We start from the raw sequence: 16,092 nt of genomic DNA, 5'->3' as shown, positions 1-16,092 counted from the left end.
AGCAACACTAATGTGCCCTGGTGGTTGTTCTGTCACAGACAATTGCAACTCTAACCATTTACATACCTGTCAATGGTGTGTACATGTGCAAAAGTACATCAAAATCTGACAATGTCTTCTGGGTGTTTTACTTTTTTATCATGCAGTATGTATCCTCTCTACTTCTGCCATCATCAGCTTCTCTGATGCCCAAATAGCAAAACTCAACTACTACTTATAGCCTCTCAGTGTCATCTGATTTCATTCAACTACATTCCATTACCCTTGTTTAAATTTTCCTTTCACGATGTTATAAGTTCTGTTCAACTGATTTCCCAAGTCATTTGCCATATATTGAAGAATTACAAAATCACAGCAAACCTTACTGTTTGTTCTCTATGAGATTTAATTACTTTTTGTAACTTCTCTGTGGTTTCCTTTATTGCTTGCTCTGTGTACAAATTGAATAACACGGTGGATAGGCTGTAACCCTTTCTCCAACCCTTCTCAATTACTGCCTCCTTTTCATGTCTTTCATCTCTTTTATCTGCAGTCTGCTCTCAGTACAAGTTACAGATAATATTTTGGCTCCTGTATTTTATCCTTACTACCTTCTGAACTTCAAAGAGTGTACTGCAGTCAACACTGTCAAAAACTGCCTCTGAATCTTCAAGTGCTATAAATGTAGATTTGCCTGAATTTGTCCTATCTTCTAAGATAAGTTGTAGAGTCAGTATTGCCTTATGTGTTCCTTCTATAAGTAATTTGCATTATTATTTTGTAACCATGGCTTATTAAATTGATATTTCAGTAATATTCACACTTGCCAGCACTTTCTCCCCCCCCCTTCCAACTCTCCCACCCCCCACCCCCCTCTCTTTGTTTTTTGGGGAGAAAGATTGGAATTATTACATTCTTCTTGAAGTCCAAGAGTTATTTCATGTCTCGTATACATTGCACATCAGGAGGCATAGTTTTGTCTCCCAAGGGTCTCTATAATTGTTAGGCAATGTCATCTACTCTAGGTTCTTTGTTGTGATTACACTATTCAATGCTCTGTCGAATTCTTCTCACAGCATTACATCAACTCCCATCTCATCTTCATCTGCTTCCTCTTCCCTTTCTATAATACTGTCTGCAAGTTTGTTTTACTAGTTTATGAAGATTGTGCAATCAAAATCAGCGATGAACAGAAATTATGATGAAATTTCCAAATGTAGGACTATTTTCAATATACTGTGCCCAAGATACCCTTGATTCAGAAGAGTTATGTTGTTTCACACTCTAAAGTGGTGAGTAAATTTAATTATAAATGTGTGGGTTTCTTCCACTGAACAACGTCCATAGAATATTTTCAGCAGCTGTACACACAAATGGTAATTTATTTTAAATTTCTGAGATGATTGTTTGAAAGACATTTTCTAGATGAATTTTTCATCTCTTGTTTTGCTTAAATTTTTCAATAGAATTTTATGTTAAAAATTGTGTCCTTGAACATCACTGACAGTTTCCATTACAATGCTCAGTGGACACAACATGACCATAGTGGTTATTTTATTATTATTTTATTGTTATTATTTCACTTTCAAATCATAAATAATTAGTACATGAAATACACAAATAAAAGGGATCAAATAAACAATAAGGTCCAATACTCTGCAATACTAATAGTTCAGCTGTAAGTTATTTTTAATGGAATAAACTAGGTTTTCTGTTTCATCAATTTATAAGGGCAGTTGAATTTTACAATTTGTACATGTTACAATAAAGATCAAGGCATTGCTGAAAAGACTGTATGAAAGGTGCATCAAATACTTCTATTACTTTATTGATTGGCGACTCCATGGAGTGTCGTGTGCACCATGACCAGATAATGTATATACTTGGAAGGAGAGACAGCATTGGTCGTATTTTTTTGTTTTATTAACCGCAAAATCGATTTTTGGTCACTTAGTGACCATCCTCAGTGCTGTAATATACAATTTAAATTGGTAGGCACTGGTGTCAACAGGCTTAGAGCGATCACATAAATGGTCATATTTTTTTGTTTTATTAACCGCAAAATTGATTTTCGGTCACTTAGTGACCATCCTCAGTGCTGTAATATACACTTTAAATTGGTAGGCACTGGTGTCAACAAGCTTAGAGCAACCACATAAACTGAGTTATGTAAACTGAGTTTATGTGATCGCTCTAAGCTTGTTGACACCAGTGCCTACCAATTTAAATTGTATATTACAGCACTGAGGATGGTCACTAAGTGACCAAAAATCAATTTTGCGGTTAATAAAACAAAAAAAATACGACCAATGCTGTTTCTCCTTCCAAGTATATACTTCTATTACTTCTGCAAATATATTAATTTTAAGGGTGGTATGAAGCATGCAGCAAAAATAGACATTTTTTGACATATTGATATCTAACATTGTTAAAACTAAAATTGACTCATGTGACAGGATCAGGCTGTGAATTTATAATCATTTCATTTTTGCATGCACAGTTTTATCAAGTCAGTTAGAAGCAGAATCCGTGTTTGTCTGTAACTTATGTAGATTTCTGTATTGGGCAGAAAGAGTTTTCTCGGTACCTGCATATTTCTTATAAAAAGTAATGGACTTTCACTTTTGACTGAATTCAGAATGTAGACTTGTGATTGCATATTCTTGTTTGTACATATTATGTATAGTTAGTTGTGTAGTAAAGATAATGACTCTGGACATTTGTTCTGTTCCATCAGATTTTCATTACCATTATCACTGTTTGATTCAGTTAAAGGATAGAGAGAAAGAATTCTGAAATATTCCAAAACAATTGAGCTTTATAACACCATTAGACCATCATTGATATAATCATGATATATATGCCTTTTGTTGACTGTAGTTCCTTCTTGTATCCTGTGAGCTTTATTTATTTTGTGCAGTTTTAATATGTGAAATTTGTTGCATATGTCTGCTGCACAGTATGTATTAGGTGTATACGATGTCTTGTAAAGATATGTGACCTACACTGGAGACAGCAAGCTAATTTTTTCTACAGTATGAACTAGCATCACTGACAGTAATAGTTGGTGGCTGCTGCTACAACCTTCCTCAACCATATGGCATCCTCATTGGAGCTGATGGCAGTACACACAATGATGCATCTGATAACTACTGGTTTTAATACTGTGAATTTGTATTCCTTTTCAGAGCCTTTGTAAGCAATGGCGCGTGAAATTTAACATTTGCTTTGTGTGTATGGCTCATAGCACGAAAGTATTGAGAACACTTTCAAGTGAGAAAGAGATACTGAAGCAGAGAATGCATTATAATACCCATTAGTTCTATGGAGATATATGCTAGCACAATAGGGGCACTAGGTAATAAAAATGAACAATGGTTAGTAAAATGGAGAACAAAAATTGAGGTATTTTTGGTGAGGTATTTTTCATGAGGCAGGGCTACTCTGCCACCTTTCATTAGTAACTAAATACCTCCTTATAGACAAACAGAAGTCACTTGGCATCCCACACTTTTTGACGATTTCTAATAAGAAGAGTGTTACTTATATACCAATAAATTTAGTCCCTAATGGTATTTGCAGTAAATAACAAGAATAGATTTTTGATGAACTCACCAATTCCGAACCACAATACTAGAAGTAAAAATAATTCCCATGTAGCCTACGTATTCCTGTCTAGCGCCACAGTGTAGTTTTATACTCTGTTGCAGGTTGCAGTAGACACCATACAGGAAACTGAAACTCCCCAGTTATTCAAAAACCTCATTAGCCATTCCTTCTACAATTTATCAGTACATATAGACTTGGAGGTTGTAAGTTCCAAATAACACTAATGTTTGTATTCACAGATCTTAACTTTGTCAGAATATAGACAGCTGATAGCAGACATTGCAAAGCAAATGCTTTTCTTGAAGCTTTTAATAGGAACAGCAGCCAAGTAGTATAAGTGTATGAGTAGTGTTTTGTTTTATTTTCCCATAGTAGCTGTTTTTGTCCTAATTTGCATATGTAAAGTATTTTAGAATTAGAGTGAGTATATTTGCACTAGTCATAAGTTGTTCATAGCATATTTTACGGAAGTCAACAGAGGTGGCTGCTGCTGCCGGTTAAAGTAGGTAGCTTGACTTATTCCACATCCCTGAAGACTCTTATTTATGACCAGATTTACAGAACATGATGTGTGAATGAGTGAATGAATACTATCCTTCAGTGTTGGCTCTGGAGTATGAGGGATAACATATAACTTTGGAGAAACTGATGTGTTTTCCCCTTTGTCTCCTTAACCTAAGAAGGCTAGTCTGACCTCGTAGCCACAAGTGCAAGGCAAGGGTGATAGGTAGCTAGATTCCTGCACATGACAACACCTCCTGGTTGGGACAGTTATTCCATGAAAACACCGTTGCACCTTGGAGGTTCACTGTGGACTGCAGAATGTCACCATGCAAGAGAAGGGCCATGGCATCACTTGTCAGGGAAGACTCAGAGTGAATGTATAGAGTGAAAATGACAACGCTAATATGTATTGTGAACTTAGTTAAAGTCATAGGCTGTAACATGGAATGTATATAAAGGAGGTAAAGTACATGCATGATATAGAAGTATCACATGAATTTATTTTGTAGTGACTGCCGTTTGAGATTTCAAGCCAGTGTGGACCTGGCATCTTTGGGAAAGGAGTCTGCTCCTTCAGGATAGAGCAACATGGTCCATACAGACATTTCATACAGATAAGTAATGGCAACCACAAAAACATGTACATGGTCCACTGCCATACAAAGCCTGAACAACAGTTGGTGTGTAACATTCCAAGTAACATCTCAGGACTACATATTATGGAGGTGAGCACTGTCCCAATCCACTACTAGGTTCCTAGTCAGTCCTGCTGGTCATACTCAATGAGGTTTCCATGTTTAACCACACTCATCTGTGCACTAGTTTGGTTAAAATGCAAATAAACAATCGAGCAAGAAAAGTTTCATTGGAATACAATGTTGTTATCCCTAGCAATTAAGGCAACAAGGTTTTGCAACATTATACAACACATTCTACAAAAAGTAAATATGTTGAAGGCAAATTGCTGAATCCCTTGACAGAGACCCCTTTAAAGTAGCAAATAAGTCCATGAGTGAGAAGAACAACAAGTGAGTTCACTGTAAGCTGCTATCATATTCTCAGCACCATATCAATGCATCTGCAGTGGACTACAGTTGCATCGGCAGTGCAGTTTATACCAGCGTCAGCTGCAGTCGGCTAATTGTTGGTAATGCTTACCACCTTGTCTTTTGAATCAACTTCTCACCAATATCTCGAGGTGGTGAGTGCTGTTCTCAGTCATTAGAGAGCTGTATCTGAAACAATTTTTTTGTTGGTCCTAGTTTTGATATGTGTGCTAGTGGAATCACCATAGTTTTAAGTTATCATAGTTTTCTTTTGTTGGGTATGTACTGAGCCTTCATATTTCTGTGGAAATAGACATAAAATTAGAATCCTCTGATAGTGTGCTGATTTTGTCAGTACATGCCAGTAATTACCACAGCTTTGGCAACAAATGTGCCTGAATGATTAAAGGACTAGATTAACAGAATAGCTGATTTAAAGTACAAAATGTTAACTGTCCAAACTCAGACTTCTTGTAATGTCATCTTAGGCCTAATTCACACAGAAATGGCATGGTGCACCCTCTTGGTGGAGGTGAGGCAGAGACATGGCATGAGCAAGACATGAGTGGTTGCCACTGAAGTGGTAGCCGAGAGACACAAGATGGTCATGCTAAAGAGAGCTGCAGGACGGTCATCCTATGAATGTATCAAAATATGTCATTGTCATGAGATAAAGTTAATAGTGCACTGGATCTTTTTCAAGCCATAGCTATTAAACAGTGAAAAAGTTATTGGGTACACCAACCATAGCTGAGAAAAAGGGAGAAAGTACAGTATACTCAACATGATGAAGAACTGAATGTGTATCCTGATTGTTTCTGGAATTTTTGCAGAACATTTCAAAACTGTTTTTGCTATTTGTTAGACAAAATGAAGGACAGCATTTAATGAAAAGCATCGAATTGGAGACAGCCTATTTGTCTAGAAGAGAGATTATTAATAACCTTCAGGTAATCTGAATAGCAGTCAGTCTAAGTTTCTTAACCAACCACTCATTGAAAATATTTTCTAAAAACATGAATAAATAACACAGGGGAGTAAAAAAAATTTTTTTCTCCATCATAAGTTTATGGAATCTACTTAGGTATATATGATGAATAAGTACTTAGCCTATAAATTATTTTGTTTGAATGGACCCTGGTTATCATGATGAACCATTCTATAAAAAAATATGTGTTTTTTACTAATCTACCCTCATTAATGTGTCCTTTTTGAAGTAAGGAAATTATACTCAGTATGGCCTGTGACTGAATATGGCCTAGTGCCTTTGTCTTGGTGACTATGACAGGATAAGATAAGATAAGATAAGATACTTTATTGTTATATAACATGTTTTTGTACAATCATACGATTGAGAACATTGGTGACTCGTCAGTCTTTAACCTAAGTTGTTACAGTATTTTATATACTACAGGAAATACGTAATAGATACATTGCTTATTATAATAAAGATACAACATTATATTTTAAATCTTTTCGTAATTCATCGAATCATTACCATAGACTTCACACACCTATATGAAGTATGAATGTACTGAACGGAATACAAACCGCCATTCAAACTATAATTCCATATATAAACATGAATATACAGTGAACATGCATACTTTTTATCTATATGGCTTCGAAAGTATACCATTTGTACTTGTATCCTTACTCCATATTCCTATTTTTAAATTCTTCTTAACTATAATATTTGCTTCTTATTCATTTAAAAATTTTTCTAGGCTATAATAAAATTTGCTTTTTAGGTATGTGTCAATGGTCTCCAATGTGGATTCCCCAAATGTTGACCTTATCTTATTTCTGATCTTCAGAGCCATGTAATATGGAGTATTTTCATGTAGTGTGAGTCTGTGACAAGGTAGCATGTATTTCAATTTATGTCTAGTTTCATAGGCATGTGTGAATGTATGTCCTTCAAACAGATGTGAGTTTTTCTGTTCAAAAAGGAGTATTTCATATATGAAGATAGAAGGGATTGTCATGAAGTCCAGGCTTTCGAATAGTGGTTTGCATGAATGTCTACTATTAGTTCCTGTTATAACGTCAAGTTTAACAAATATATTTCAGAACGACACAACACATATAAGTCACAGAGTAAGTTGACAAGCAAAACATGTGTACACGTTAGCATTCGAATGAGCACTGAGTCCCAGTCTAGCGGCCGCTGCTCGGCTGGCTGCTTAGGTGGCGCAGCTGCTGCATGGCTGGCAGACAGCGCCACACGTAGAGGACGCACGTAATTGTGCGGCGGCGCTTTGAATGATCGGTGAGTCACAACACTTTTCCCCCCTTTGAAATTGTTGCACTGGTCTTGATGGAGGCGTCCCGGAGATGGCTAACGTCCATAGGCATTGTTTGACTCGCCGTAAAGTCTCGAGGAGGAGGCTTCCCATACGGACAGAAGTGTCCCCGATGATAATGGGTCGAGATGACAGGAGACGGAGGGGTCGAATCTGCTGGAGCCCCCTGCAGCAATCTGCCCGTTGCGAAAAGTCCAGTTGTTATAACAGGGGACATGGGGGATATGTCGGCGTCCATTGGAGGAGGAGGTGAGTAGATTTGCTCTGACAGAGGATGGTCATCCGGTTCCTGCATGGGCATGTCTCCTGGTGGCGTCCATTCTTGTGCTGGCATCGCGATGACGGTGAGAGGGCTGCGTTGTGAGTATTGAGAGATGCCAAGATCCCGAGCGTCAGGTAGGGCCAAAAGTGGTGTAGCGGCATTCAGAACAGGCGTTTCTGGCACACGAGGCCGAAGCTGGTCTGAATGACGCACTGCAACACCCGTGTCCATCTGGATTTCATACAGGCATCTGCCACGGTGTCTTAAGATGTGGCCTGGGCTCCATTTTGGCCACCTGCCATATCCCCGTACCCAGACGAGGTCATCGACGGTGAACCGGCCAAGGGAAGGCACCCACGGCCGTGAGGTGGAAGGCCACAGAAGATGAAGTTGCGTGCGGGGCTGTCGGCCATGTAAGAGCTCAGCCGGGCTGTGGTCGCCCATGGGGGTGAACGGTAAGATGCCAGAAACTGGAGAAGCACATCATCAGCAGCAGAAGAAGTCAGAAGTTTCCACATCTGAGCCTTAAATGTGCGGACCAGTTGTTCAGCCTCACCGTTGGATTGTGGATGGAACGGCGGGGCCGTGACATGCATAACGCTGTGACGAGCACAAAAATCCGCAAATTTGGAAGAGGCAAATTGCGGACCATTATCAGTAACAAGAGTAGAGGGGAGGCCTTCCAAAGAAAAAATGCGGGCGAGAGCACTGGTGGTTGCCGCGGTGGTAGGCGACGTGCAACGGACAATGAAAGGAAAGTTAGTGTAGGTGTCAATTACGAGGAGCCAATAAGTACCTAAAAAGGGTCCCACAAAGTCAGCATGAATGCACTCCCAGTAGCTTCTCAGGCGAAGGCCACGGTGACAAAGATGACTTCGAGGCAGCGGCCTGTGATGCACAAGGGCCGCAGGCAGCGACCATGTGAGCTATTTCAGAGTCGATGCCAGTCCAGTACACATGACGGCACGCCAGAGATTTCGTGCGAGACACACCCCAGTGCCCTTGGTGAAGGAGGCGCAAGACCGAAGCACGCAAAGAAGCAGGTACCACAACACGTGGCTAAGCATTGTCAGTGGACAGGAGGATAACACCATCCCTAGCATGAGGCGGTAGCGCAAAGCGTAGTAGTTCCGCAACGGATCAGAAGTCTTAGCGGATGGGCGATCTGGCCAACCCTTCTGAATACAGCGTAAAACCTGGGAGAGGGTAGGGTCAGAACCTGTAGCAGCCGCCAGCCTGTCCCCAGTGATGGGGAACCCGTCCACAACCCGCTGCTCGGCAACATCCAGGTGGAAACACAAAAGTTTGTCCCCATCGAATGCCTGATCAGGACCCATGGGAAGGCGAGACAGAGCATCAGAATTTGCATGTTGAGCCGCTGGCCAGAAATGAATCTCATAATTGAAACGAGACAAGTAAAGAGCCCAACGCTGGAGGCGGTGTGCAGCCTTCCCGGGAAGTGACGTTGATGTATGAAACAAGGAAGCAAGGGGTTTTTGATCCGTAACAAGATGAAATTTTGAGCCATAGAGAAAAACACCAAACTTACAAAGAGCATAAATAATGGCCAAAGCTTCTTTCTCAATTTGAGAATACTTTTGTTGGGCATCCGTGAGCGTTTTGGAGGCATAAGCAATGGGTTGTTCTGAACCGTCAGAAAAACGGTGCGCAAGGACTGCACCGACCCCGTATTGAGAGGCGTCTGTGGCAAGAACAAGATGTTGGCCAGGTCGATAAGTAGCCAGGCATGGGGCCTGTTTCAGCATAGTCTTCAATTTCTGGAAAGCCGCTTCGCATGACGCAGACCAGTGAAAAGGCACTTTTTTATGCAACAGGTGATGCAACGGCTGAGCCACCGAAGCCGCAGATGGTAAAAATTTGTGATAGTATGTTATTTTCCCCAAGAAGGCCTGCAGTTCCTTAACAGATGTAGGGCGAGAAAGGGCATCGATCACAGCGACAGTTTGCTGAAGCGGACGAATACCATCCTGAGAGAGTTGAAACCCCAAGTACATGATTGATGCCTGAAAAAATTGTGATTTCTGAAGATTACACTTAAGACCAGCAGTCTGTAAGACATGAAAAAGTGTGTGGAGATTTTGAAGATGTTCTTCAGTGGTGGAGCCAGTGACAACAATGTCATCCATGTAATTGATACACCCAGGGACAGGGAGCAATAATTGTTCCAAGAATCGCTGAAAGAGAGCAGGGGCGCTAGCAACCCCGAATGGCAAGTGTTGGTATTGATAGAGGCCAAAAGGCGTGTTAAGGACCAGAAACTGCCAGGAAGCAGCGTCGAGAGGAAGTTGATGATAAGCTTCTGACAGATCAATTTTAGAAAAGTACTGGCCTCCAGCAAGTTTAGTGAACAGTTCTTCAGGACGGGGCATAGGGTAAGTGTCGATGAGGCATTGAGCATTTACAGTGGCTTTGAAATCGCCACAGAGACAAATATCACCATTTGGCTTAGCAACGACAACGACAGGAGAGGACCACTCACTGGAAGTGACAGGAAGCAAGATCCCTGAAGTAGTGAGACGATCCAACTCCCATTTTACACGATCACGAAGGGCCACAGGAATGGGCCGAGCCCGAAAACACTTAGGCCAAGCAGTGGGTTTGAGCGTGATATGAGCTTCAAAGTCGTTTGCATGGCCTAACCCAGGAGAAAAAAGGGACAAAAATGTCATCGACAAGGAATCCAGTTGAGCATAAGGAATAGCATCAGAGACAATATTGACAGAGTCATCTATGGAGAACCCAGAAACACGAAAGGCATCGAAACCAAAAAGATTTTCTGCGTTGCTCTGGTCGACCACAAATGTGGGAACAGTGTGAACAACGGATTTATAAGATACCTCAGCATTAAACTGTCCCAAGAGAGAAATCTTCTGTTTATTGTACGTCCGTAATTGCCGAGTTGCAGGTGACAGGAGTGGAGAACCCAACTGAAGATACGCCTGAGAATTAATTATAGTGGCAGCAGAACCAGTGTCCACTTGCATGTGAACATCTCGACCAAGGATTTGGACAGTGAGGAATAACTTCCCTGAAAGGGAAGAAGTGCAATTGACAGACAACACAGAATCAGAATCAGCATCATGTTCATGAACATCATGTATGCGGTCGGATTTGCAAACGGAAGACACATGACCTTTCTTTTTGCAATTGTGACACACAGCCCAACGTTGGGGACAATCCTCACGTGAATGTTTCGTAGAACACCGCGGACATGAAGGAAGTTGCCGGGGGTTTTGCTGCAGTTTCTTAGCGGGTTGTTTACGGCTAGGCCGAGGCTGCACGTGGGAGCGCACTGCGGTGACGTCGGCCGGCGGGGACGCTCCGCACGCGTCGTCAACAGCGCACAGAGGTTGTATTTCCCCGACATCACCCCACGCCTCTATTTGCGCCCCAGCGGCATGAGAAATTTCAAAAGACTGCGCAATGGAGAGAACTTCATCTAGAGTTGGATTCGCCAACTGAGGGGCACGTTGCTGAACTTCTTTGTTGGGCGCCGACCGGATAATAGCATCCCGTACCATGGAATCAGCATAGAATTCTTTTTGAATGTCAGTAACAAATTGACACTTTCGACTGAGGATGTGAAGTTCAGCAGCCCAAGCGGGATAGGATTGATGTGGCTGTTTTTGACAACGATAAAAGGCAACACGAGAGGCTACCACATGCGTTTGCTTTTGAAAATAGACAGACAGAAGTGAGCACTTCTCAGCAAAGGACAAAGATGCAGGATCCTTCAAAGGAGCCAATTGCGACAATAACCAATACATTTGAGGTGAAATCCAGGGAAGGAACAGAGACTTACATGGTTATTCGTCCATGACATGAAATGCCAAGAAGTGCTGTCGAAGACGTTTTTCATAATTAGACCAGTCTTCCGCCATCTCGTCGTAAGGAGGAAAAGGAGGTACAGCCAACGACGAGAAACGCCCCGCATTTGACGCCGCGATGAAATCCCGAATCGCCGCCGTGAGAAGCATTTGCTGTTCAAGGAGATTTTGCAATAGTTGCTCAACAGTAGCCATGGAACCCTGTGGTCAACGGTGAAAAAGAAAAATCCACTACCTTGTCGCCAATTGTTATAATGTCAAGTTTAACAAATATATTTCAGAACGACACAACACATATAAGTCACATAGTAAGTTGACAAGCAAGTCATGTGTACACGTTAGTATTCAAATGAGCACTGAGTCCCAGTCTAGCGACCGCTGCTCGGCTGGCAGCTTAGGTGGTGCAGCTGCTGCATGGCTGGCAGACAGCGCCGCACGTAGAGGACGCGCGTAATTGCGCAGCGGCACTTTGAATGATCGGCGAGTCACAACAGTTCCTGTCATTGCTCTGATTATTATTATTATTATTATTATTATTTATTATTATTATTATTATATTATTATTATTACTATTTTTTTTAGCTTGAAGATTCAAAGGAGGTTTGTCTATTCAGCACCCCAAAAAATTATTCCATATCTTATAACTGTCATGAAATAAACATGGTATACAATTTTCTACACCATTAAACCCGTCACTTTGTGTAGCACCCTCATTGCATAAACTAAACTATTTAATCTCTTCAGTAAACTGTCCACATGGTTAGCCCATTGCAAGTTTTTATCTAAAGTTATCCGAAGAAATTTTACAGAATCAACTGTGGACAGTTCTTTACCTAAATATTCTATTTGCGATATACAGTCAGTAGTTTGTTTGGTCCTGAAGTGTATGATTTGGGTTTTTTCAAGATTTAATTTCATAGCATTATTTTTTATCCATTCTTGTGGAGTTTGTTTCGTGGTCCATACTAATTCTTCAGTGTTTTTGCAGCAGACTACAGCAGTTGAGTCATCTACGTAAAGTATTGTATCTGTATTTACTTTGCTAGGCAGATCATTTATCTACTATACGAACAGAAGTGGTCCTAATATCAAGCCCTGGAGCACACCTGCTTGTACTTCTTTCCAGCTATAGCAAGTTTTCTCTCCCTTTTGATGTATCACCACCTTCTGGTGTCTGTTTTTGAGATAAGATGAAAACCATCTTACAGATTTTCCATGGAAGCCATAGGTACCCAGTTTTTAGAGCAGTAGCTTATGGTTTACTGTGTCAAATGCCTTTGAGAGGTCAGGAATCCAACAGATGGCACCTTGTGCACTTTTGGCAATCTGCATTGACTATCTCTGCTTCTCACAGATAGCACTGTATCAACCATTTCAAAAGTGAGCTTTTGTGGTTTGCCTTATTATTTTTTGCAGGTAAGCTTCTTGAATTACTCATTCATTACAATTTTTGTACAAATGTGATACTGTGTCTCTTACTTCATGCAACTGTCCTGTTTGGACGTTTTTGTTACAGAAGGTATGAGTTTTTCATGGAAGTCTTATGTTAATAATGCCGACCATTTCTGCTACATAAACTTTTGTGCTGTGAATGTAAAAAGTATGAATTGATACAAAAATTATTCTTGTGTTTATCCAAACGTAAATCCGCTAAGCCACCAATATGGCATAGTGAAGATTTGTCATTACCAATATTTACTTCCTTATCATATGGTTACTGTGATGTTGTCAAAATGTTAGACAGTCAAAGTAAAAGCAATAGTGAAAGTGAATTCAAATAATGCAGTCCTACATTGCAAGATTTTTCTCAGGGTGAGCTAAATGGCTTGATGCAAGATTTAAATTTATCTAAGAAATCAGCTGAGCTTCCTGCATCAAGACTGAAGGAAAGACGTTATCTTCAGCCTGACGTATCAATAACATCCCATCACACTGGGGAACACAACAGTCTTCCATATTTTAATGAGATGAATGATGTACATTGTAGTGATAATTCTGGGCTTTTAAATTTAATGGATCTTCCAGTATACCAACCAAAAGATTGGCGAGTTTTCCTAGTCAGCTCAAAGCAAAGTTTTAAATGTGTGTTACTGCATAATGTAAATACATTAGCTTTGATCTGGATAGCTCATTCAACTAGTCTTAAATAAGAATATCAAAATGTTAAACTTGTATTAGAGACAATTTCATTTCATCAACATCAATTTTCGATGTGTGTAGATTTAAGAATTGTGAATTTCTTGTTGGATCAGCAAAGTGGATACACTAAATATCCCTGTTTTCTTCATCTGTGGTACAGTCATAAAAAAAAAATGAACAGTGGAGCTGGAAAGACTGGCCACTGAGAATGAACCTGACTATAGGAAAAGATAACATCATTCATTAACTGTCAGTCAGTTGGGAAAAATCATTTTTCCACCACTATTGTTAAACTTGGCCTTATAAAACAGTTTGTTAAAACTTTAGATAGGAATGGTGATTGCTTCAAATGTATTTGTCAATCATTTCATCACAAATCCGTACTTTTATAAACAACAATAATTTCACAAAGCGCATGACTGAAGTTGAATGGAAAACATGGACAAGCTTTGTATCAATTGTCAAAAAATTTTCGGGGAATCACAAAGCTGAAGAATATTCTGAAATAGTAGACAAAACTCTCCAGAATTTCCAAAAACTAGGAACTAATATGAGTGGGAAATTGTATTTTTTGCAGTCATTTAGATAAATTTCCTGACAACTTGGAAGATTGAAGTGAAAAACAATAGGAATGGTTCTACCAGGCCATCGACATTACAGGGGAAAGGTATCAAGGTCACCAGGATCACCATATGACAGCAGACTACTGCTGAAACTTTCAGAGAGACTGTCGGGACCAAAAACACCAAATAAAATCCCATACAAAATGTTTTTCTTAATTTTTATTACTATGGTTTTGTTGTTATGATTAATTTTATAATTCTTTGTATCATTTTCAGCACTTTGTTTGTTTGAAATCATCTGATAACTTTAAAATAAATGTTTTAAAAAGCATTCTACTCTTTTTTATAATTTAATTTCCAGTTTAAATGGGTTGCCTTTATTTCAAAAAGTAGAGTCAATTCAACAAAAATATTATTATTTTCATATTCATCAGACCAAAATTACCTGAAATTGATTAATATATCCCACGCTGCAGGATCAATGTTATCCTTTGTAATCATTATTTGTCACTGTGCATATGAAATAGAAAATAAAATGAATGCAATTTTGTTTTTGCAGGTAGTACAGTACTGGAAGTTCATTCAAAGTCCTTTCATTTCTATTTTCTGAAAGGCCATTCCACATTTCAGTCAACTACACATGAAACATCACACATTGTATGGCAAAACCTACAACCTTCTGCAGCCAAGTGGGAAAAGATAACACACTGTTTTAATGAACTGTGGAAGAGACAATAAATGCAAGGCATTGAGGATAGTGGATGCCATTTATATCGAGGAGAAATGGTCTTGTTCCTGGGAAATTATCACCTGATGAAGTGTGTGTAATAATGTTGTAACTGAAACTCGTAATTAGAAAAACGTTCCTCATGATATGTGTAGTCAAAAGGACTATACGTTAAACATATGCAGAGTTCTAATGTAGTAGTGCACCATCTAGCTGAAACTGGAATGTTTTGGTCATAATTCCTATTTCTCATATATTTTCTTTTGACAGTAAGCTTAAATATCACAGGTGTTGTGACATATCTTCTAATTACTAGGAAACTTCTCCAAAATCTGATTGTCCTTAAATATTTCATGCTGTAGGCCAGAAATTATTTGTTATAGAGCATAGTTTCCTATCATGCCATAGAAATTGTACTCTTATAGAGAAGAACAAAAGAGTTTTTCACGTAAGCTACATCACCCACATGACTGAACTCCAGTCACTGCCAATGGCAAGGACAATGGATTCTTTGTCTGCAAGGAGTAACTAGAGGATTTCATGGACGTTAGTGCATTAGACTAAGGGACACATAGAGATTCTTTGAGAACAGAATACGTCTGGCTACAAATTTTATCTGGTGACTAATACACTAATGGGGAAGAAAAACTCATAACATCCTGCAACCATTGGTTTGTCAAGACATTGCACAGTAATGGAGAGGTACTGGAAAAAGAAATCTGCCACCAGGTAACATGTCTGTTTCCCCTATTTTGTATGATCAATTTCTACCAATAAAAACTGCAAATATTGACATATGACAGTATATATCAAATGAAAAACTATTTCTATAAGCAACTACAAAGTGAACAGAGGATACGCATGTCTATCTGGCAGAACCCATTGGCTGAGAACAGAAAATGTGATACTGATTGTACATCTTTAGTATAAATGCAACATGAATAGTGTTAAATTTATATGTTTTGATCTGTGCTCTCTTATTTTCTCAAAATAAGCTTCCTATTCTGCAATAAGTAACATAAAAAATCCAGTTTTTTTAAAATATAATATACTGGATAGATCAAAAATCTACTCACCAAGTGGTGGCAGGAGAACACACAAATAATAAG

Source organism: Schistocerca nitens, chromosome 2 (assembly GCF_023898315.1).
Source record: "Schistocerca nitens isolate TAMUIC-IGC-003100 chromosome 2, iqSchNite1.1, whole genome shotgun sequence".
NCBI classification, from domain to species: Eukaryota; Metazoa; Arthropoda; class Insecta; order Orthoptera; family Acrididae; genus Schistocerca; species Schistocerca nitens.
The sequence above is the reverse complement of the archived record's forward strand: the minus strand, read 5'-3'. Positions refer to the sequence as shown.